This window comes from Pinus tabuliformis, chromosome 9, assembly GCF_031772625.1.
Source record: "Pinus tabuliformis cultivar Carrire ecotype Pingquan chromosome 9, CPIR1, whole genome shotgun sequence".
NCBI lineage: Eukaryota > Viridiplantae > Streptophyta > Pinopsida > Pinales > Pinaceae > Pinus > Pinus tabuliformis.
The window spans coordinates 1,475,831,411-1,475,839,197 of NC_142307.1; positions in this window are offsets into that span (position 1 = coordinate 1,475,831,411).

A 7,787-nucleotide genomic window follows, 5' to 3' on the forward strand; every position below is an offset into this window, starting at 1 on the left:
AGAGGTATTGAAATTATAGTTAGGTTATGAAAACTTTCGAGCATGGCACCTCAAATCTATTACAACATTATTTAAGTGGAAATCATATCAATAGGCATACTTATGAAAGAGAGATAAAAGGTAAACATATGAACAAGAGAGAAATGGGTTCTATAAGTTAAAAATTTTATCACAATATCAAAATATGATGTTACGAATGATGTATGAATTGTTTATTTATACACAGATTATGACATGGGGTAGCATCTTCCTGCATGGAGTATGGGCCCACTTAAATTCTTCTGTGAACCTTACAAACCCAAAGTAGTGTAAAATAATGTCAACTAGGCTAGCACTTAACCAATAACCAAGTCAACTCAATGGGGGTATTATGAACATAGAAGTGGTGGAGTTGGAGGAGGTGTCATCCATGCCATTGGCTTCCAAGTCTCATAAAGAGGGGAAGTGGTGTGGCATACTCCCCCCCCCGCATATACAATATACGTGCACCATAACTCCTTATATGAGAATAGGTCTACAGGGGAGGATTGCGTTGTTTCCCTGTAGCTAGTTGTATCTCAAGGGGTGGCAAGGTTGGCTTCAATGTGGCCCTATACAACTATCTTGAAATTGCTATAAAATTAGGTCACTACCTTAATGGTGTTCCCTTAGGCAATTCAATGGTTGGAAAACATGGGATTATGAAATTTGGGACGTTGGTATATGGGAAACCTTGAATGTTTAACAATAGATGAATTTGAAAGGAGTGTGCTCAGTGGTCCATATCTACATAGTGAACCTACAGCTACACCTCTTCCTTTCTCTCAATTTGTCTATGAGGTACTTTGAAATATTTGGTTGATCTAGTTTCCAATTCCTATTGTCAAGTTTTTTTGGCTTAATTTTAGTGTCTTGACCCCCTCTTTTATGGTGCTTCACGTCTCTAATACTATGTCTCATATCCTCTTCATCAATTTTGGTATTATTTGTCAACCTCAATAGATAAGGTGCATGCCATTGACTCTTTTATTAACCTCTACCACCTTCGTTTTCCTGGCACTAGTCTAAGTCAAGGGACAATCTCTACACTATGTCAACTAACCTATGGACAGAGGGTTTTCACCACCCTCTCATTCCATGGAACCATTTCAGGTCACATTCTAGTGGCTTTATAGGTGTTCAATATTTCCTATGGAGGTTTTCTTCTTGGGTGGCATAGGAGGCTCTTTCCTTATGGCCTATAAGTGCTCACTCCAAGCTTTCATATACCTATTCCCTAAACATGAGAACACTCACAACTTAGAGAGTGCTTGCTTCCAGCATAGAAACCTAAAAAAAATTAGAACAACTTCTCCCAGACAAATGTGATGACCGAAATGAAATTATTTCTTTTATGAATGATTTTCAAAGGAATCAATGGCACATTTAGGACATTTTGATTCATCTTCAAAGGAGAGAGCACAACTGTGATTTTCGCATTGATTTTTAAGTTAATTATTATTTTTTGAAAAAAAAAGTTGTTATTATTATTTTTTTGACATGAAATTCATAAAAAAAACTATTATTTGACCATTTTTAGTTAATATTTTTGTATAAAAATTGTGATTTTGACATGTTAATTCTAGCAAAAAATTATCAAAACGTTTAGTTTTTTTGTTATATTTATGTTAAAAATGGTTATTTTTATGTCCATTGTTAAAAAATGTTGTTTTTTAGAAACAATTATTTCATGTGGATTGAAAAATTAATTAAGGATGTCTAAATATGTAGATTATCTAAAATTCAAACTATCGACTTTCTAATTTAAAAACGCAAAACAATAAAAAGCCCACTAAAAAAAAAAAAAATTAAGATAGAGAACAAGAAAATATGAATACAATGACGACTTCAAAAACTATCAAATTTAGAAAATAATTTTTTACATTTCACACACTAGAAAATTTAAAGTCAAAAAATAGGTCTTTTAAAAAAAGGGTGTGATGCAGAATACTCACTTTTTAAAATCAGAATGAAAATCACTACCATTCACTACCATTCTAAAACTTAATGCACATGAAAAAAATTAAAGTTCCAAAAACCATGTTCTAAAAAAAACATGTGTATTCTGCATCACCACTTTTGAAAATCGGGTCATTTTTTTGCCACCTCTACAAAACCGGTAACAGTATCAGTTCCCGTTTCAAAGTTTACATTGTTCTTAACTAAAATCACCCCATGACCTTTAATCTTGTATCCACTATCATCTCCTAGATATATTTTTGATCCATTTATACTTTATTTAAGGCTATCAAAAAATTCCTTTTTACCTGTCATGTGAGAGGATGCTCCGGAATCGACATACCAAATGTCATCTTCATTAGATGCTGAAAGGGCACAGTCGACTGTGAACAGTCGAAATTCATGACTGAAGTCTTCTTCTTCAACAAAGTATCCTCTGTGCTTTGCATTTGCCTGCCTCCTCTTTGCATCATCAGCCCGTTTCTTATAACATTCTCTCTGTATATGACCCGTCTTTCCACAATAATAACATTTCTTTTCACAATGATTTGCAAGCATACCTTTATGAGAATGCAGATTCTTATGTGATGTTGCTCTTTTCTGCTTTGATTGCTGTTGTGACTGCTTTCCTTTGGATGATCGTCGTTTCGCCATTAGTGCAAGATCATCACTCTGGGGGTTCAAGTTCTGCCACCGCTCCTCCTCTTGCTGCAAGATCCCAGTGAGATCATCAAATGAGGGCGCTTTCTCCCTTGCCGAAACTCCAGTGATGAATGTTTGAAAATCATCATGCATCCCGTTCATTGTGATTACAACAAGATCTTCATTAGACACCGCCACTCCGATGGCCCCCAATCTATCTTTCACATCTTTAATTCGCGCAACAAATGCAGTAGCAGTCTCCCTTTCGTCCATCCTCATTGAAAATAGCTTGCTTTTAAGTGCCAAGACTCTGCTTGTATTCTGGGTCTCATACAGACTTTTGATTTTCGTCCAGATGTCCGCAGATGTTTTACAGTCTCTGATGTGCGCAATAACATTGTCTTTCACAGACATCTTCAACAAGACCTTGGCCTTGTTCTCTCATTTTTCCCAATCTTGCTCTTGTGGCCCTCCATTCGGCTTCTGCTCATCACCTATAACTATGGACCAAGCATTCGCACCCTCGAGCAAGGTCTGGATCTTGAACTTCCAATTCGTGAAGTTAGATCCATTAAGTTTACCAGACTCGTTAAGGTAAGATTCCATCCTATTACTCATTTTGAATCTACCCAACAACAAAAAAACAATACCTGTCAAATCGATCTGTCACCTCTGCCACCGATCTACAGTGTCTGGCAATCCTGCTCCAATGAGCAAATTCGGCGTCTCCAATACAGCCGAAGATCCGATCTGATAAAAAATTGATCCGATCTGCCTCTCTCGGATAGATCTGCAACTTCGCTGATCTGCACCCCTTGCAAACCACCAAACGAAGTTGAGGCTTCCCGCAGATCCCCTTGAAGGAAGATTGGCGCGTCCTCAATCAGCGAGCGAAAAATCCAGTTTGTGTTGGCGCGATCCCGAGCGAAAAATCCACGCCAATTAAAAATCGCTTAGAGTATTTTTTGCTGGCGTGATTTCCTCCTTAAATTTTGCGCCAATTGGATGTTCTGGCACTCTGGCACAAATAATCCCAAAAAATCCGCACTAATTCCCCCTCCTGGCGCTTCTGTCAGCGCAAAAAGCGCGCCAATATCCTCTCCACTCAGAAAAAAATATCTGAGTCCGAGCCAGGTATTCTATAGTCCACCTGCTCAATTGAGCACAGAGCTCTTGTGTACACACAACCACAAAGGCACTTCAAGCTACTGAGGCAATTCAGCCACACAGGCAACTCTACCACACAGGTAAGCTAGCTACAAAGGCACTTCAACCACAAGGTGACAAAAGATCAGGCTCACCCAATCTGAGCTCTGATACCAAGATAAAATGTGAACAAAATTGAAAAGAAAGAGATGTAGCTCTCAGGTGTGGCCTGCACCTGGAGACTACACTCACCAAAACAGAGAGATCACTCTCGTACACTCTATTATTCATTAATGAAAGATTACATCATTAAATACAATACTAGGAATTAGGAAGTTGCACCCAAACCCCTAAACTTTAGGAACTAATCCTAAACTAGGGAGAACGTTACAACAATGTAACCTATTTTCTCCATTAATACAAAATAATATTTATTATTTTTAACTGTGAGTTGTCTACACCGATGGTATCGGTAACCCATGAAATTGGACCCATGGTATTGTAATAAAGTTTATTTTTATAAGTGTGAGTGAGAAGAAAATAAAGTGTAATAGATTTATTTTTATTGTAATAAAAGGACTAATGATCTCTCCAATTTATGAGTTAATTTGTTTTCCAGATTGTTTTTATTTACTCTCTTTTTATTCGAAAAGAAAGGTTTGCACTTAATAAATTTAACTCCTATCGATGCTTTCTCTATTCATGTTTAATACGGATCTATATTGAATTTTTAACTTTCAATTATTTCATTTTTTAGAATCAAAATATGTTATTATAGTTAACATTAAATTAATTACTTACTATCAGTAAAATCATGTATTTTTTTAAGTATAAGAATTATACATATTCTCCACTTCAAAAGAAAAAATATAAGATTTATGTTTCTACATATGGATACATTTAAGAGCTGTATTTTAAAAAAATCACCCCATCTCCTCTATACAAGATTGTAATATCAATAATGATCCCCTAAGAGGGTGAAAGTGGGAGTGTTAATGTTCTATAAAAATTTTAATTAAAATTAACCAAATGTGTATATTCATTTTGAATTTTTATTAGAATTGATATTTCTTTTTTATTTTAAAGGGACACATCTCAACAAGAGGCTAAGCACAAAATGATTACACATCTCCTTCACACTTGGCAATAGAATGTGGCTCTCTACAAAAAAATATTTTAATATCCTAAATAATTGATTATTTTATAATTCCTAATTACATAATTTTTTTAATATGTTTTTGAGAACCTACATAATTTTTAAAATTTAGTAATTTTAAAATGGAGTATAATCAAATTAGGTGATAGAAGAGTATATGCTAGGGTTAAGATTTTATTTTATATTTTTTTTCTACAAACCTCGATTTTTCATCCATATTCTTTATTCAAATAAGGTCTATATCATATTTGGTAACTATCTCTTCAATTGTTACTAATTTTCTTAATGAATGCCCATGTGGGGAGGCGTGTGAACCCATTCTATAGACAAGTAGTGACTAGGGAAAACCATTAAAATGTTAGTGATTTAGGAGATAATCACTGAAGCAAATATTTGGGAGATTGTTGTCTTGGGAATCCAATGACAATCAAAATTGAAAAGTAGATGTCTTCCTGAGCTAAAACTAACCCTAAATATGAGGATATGGGTAATAAATACAAAGCTATATTTAGTTTATGAAATATCATTCTCTCATCTACAAATTTATCAAGTTATGGCCTTTAGAGAAAGACTTGGTGAAGTGAATCCAAATCAAGTGGTAGACAAAAAGGCACATTGAATTGAAACTAGGAGCCGAAGACTTCTTTACAGATTCTTTTTCCATTTAGAAGATCAAACTAGGTTGCTTGAAGATTGCCCCTATTTCTATAATAACACATGCCTTTTCATTAGATTTTGGGAAGAGAATTACAATCCTAAGAAAGAATAGTTTTTGATGGATTTTGTTTGGGTAAGATTGTTTTCTCTCCCTAAATAATTCTAAGAGCTAGAGATTCTCAAATGCATTAGGAATGATATAGGATTTTTTGTGAATATTTTTGAGGTAAACAGTCATGGTTGGTATACCACATATGCTATAATATGCATATATATGAATATATCCTAGCCTCTCCTAGAATCTATAGAGATTTTGTTTCGGGATGAAACCTAGATTCAACCCTTAGATTATGATAATGTGGCTTTTCAATGCCATCGATTACAAGCACTTATTCATAGATTTCTTGATTCTCTAGGTTGAGCAACAATTGGAAAATTATAAATTTAACCTAGATGGATTTCAAATAGTGGCTTATAAAAGACAAAACCCCATAAATTTTCAAGGCCCCATGAAGGTTAATCCAATTCAAGATGAGAATAATTTCATGATGTTTTCAAACCCCAACAAATATATTGAGCTACCTAAATATATCATGAATATTGATTGAAATGATGAAAAGACTCAACCTAAAGCTAGTCGAAAGCATAAAGTGCCAAAAGTGCCACTCAAACCACTAATCACAAAACAAACCCAGTGTAAGAAGCGGTGGAAATGGAATTTGAGGAGGAAGTAGATATTCTAATTCATGATGACAAAGTGTTGGAATTTTTTTTGAGAGAATGGCATAACAAAGATCCTGCTACCATGCCCTAAATTCTTGCTAACTCAATTCCGTCAAGCCTATCTCAAACTAAATAACTAGAAAGAGGCAATGGATGGAGAGTCAACATCTTTAAATAAGAGATTTTGAGTTCAAACCCCAAGAATAAAATGAAAAGGAAATATACATAAATAACTCAAGAAAAGGGGGTGATGTTCGACACGAACCTCAATTACGGTAGTTGGAGAACATTTAGTGTATTCTGGACAGATTACAGTCTTGTTGGAGGTGTTTTCCTCCATCAAACATCTTATCTAATGAAGTTAATCTCTTGGAATATCCACATCCATAATATCCAAGGTAAACAAAGATATGTTAAAGAAGGAATAATAAATGGAAAAACCTTAATTTTTATGCTTAAATAAATTAAAATCTCCATTGAGAAGGTCTAGACAACAGTTTATTAATGTTGGAAAGGGTGTGAAGAAACTCTGGTGGATGCCAAAGGAAGTGTTAGTGATTTATTTATACTTTGGAATCATCTGGAAGTCTCCTTTCAAGACTAGGTGGATCTACCCTGAATTATGATCAAAATAAATGAGTTACCTCACAGTTTTTTATGGATCTAATATTCTCTTGGAGAAATTGGCTTTCCTAGCAGATATTTAGACAATATGATCGATCCATCAAGATGAGAAATGGGTAGTTGGAAGGTATTTTAATTTAATCAAATCTCTAGAGGAAAAAAAGTGAGGGATAAGGAGACTTGATTCATAGGAACAATAGTTTTTAGATCTAATGCATGATATTCAAGTTGCATATTAGAGTACCATCAATGGGATCTACACCTGGAATAACTAGAGAGAGGGAATACATAAAGTTTTCACCCATCCAAAATGATTTCTTATGTCTAAGGCTTTAATGCGAAAGGGTATTTTCGTTGAAGCATATATCCTCCCAAGTCTTGGATTTGATCATTGGCTAATCCATTTAGAGTTGGACCTGAAGGCAAGCCCTCATAATCACCCCTTTAGATTTGAGAGTTTTTGGTTACAACACCTTGAATTCATAGAAGAAGCCAAAGGTTGGTGGGAGGAGATACAAATCCAATGAGTTAACCTTATGCATACTGTTAGTTCCAGTCTTCGCATCCTGTCACTAGGGATCAACATGAGCTCTTACTATGTCTGGTTTTGTTAGATGTTTTGCACATGATGTTCAACACAAAACATGTCAAAAGTGTGTCCATCAGAATAATCTCGGAAAAATATTTCCAATGGTATATCACACTCCTGTAACCGGTTCCTGGATTAGAAGAAATGAATGAGTAATTCTTGGTTATGCATGTTTTGAGGTCAGTTGCTGCACACAATGACAAGTTTAGTACAAAATCAGTTTTTGAATAATGGTAAGGAATTTTTCAAAAGTGAAAGATGTTTTTTTTCATC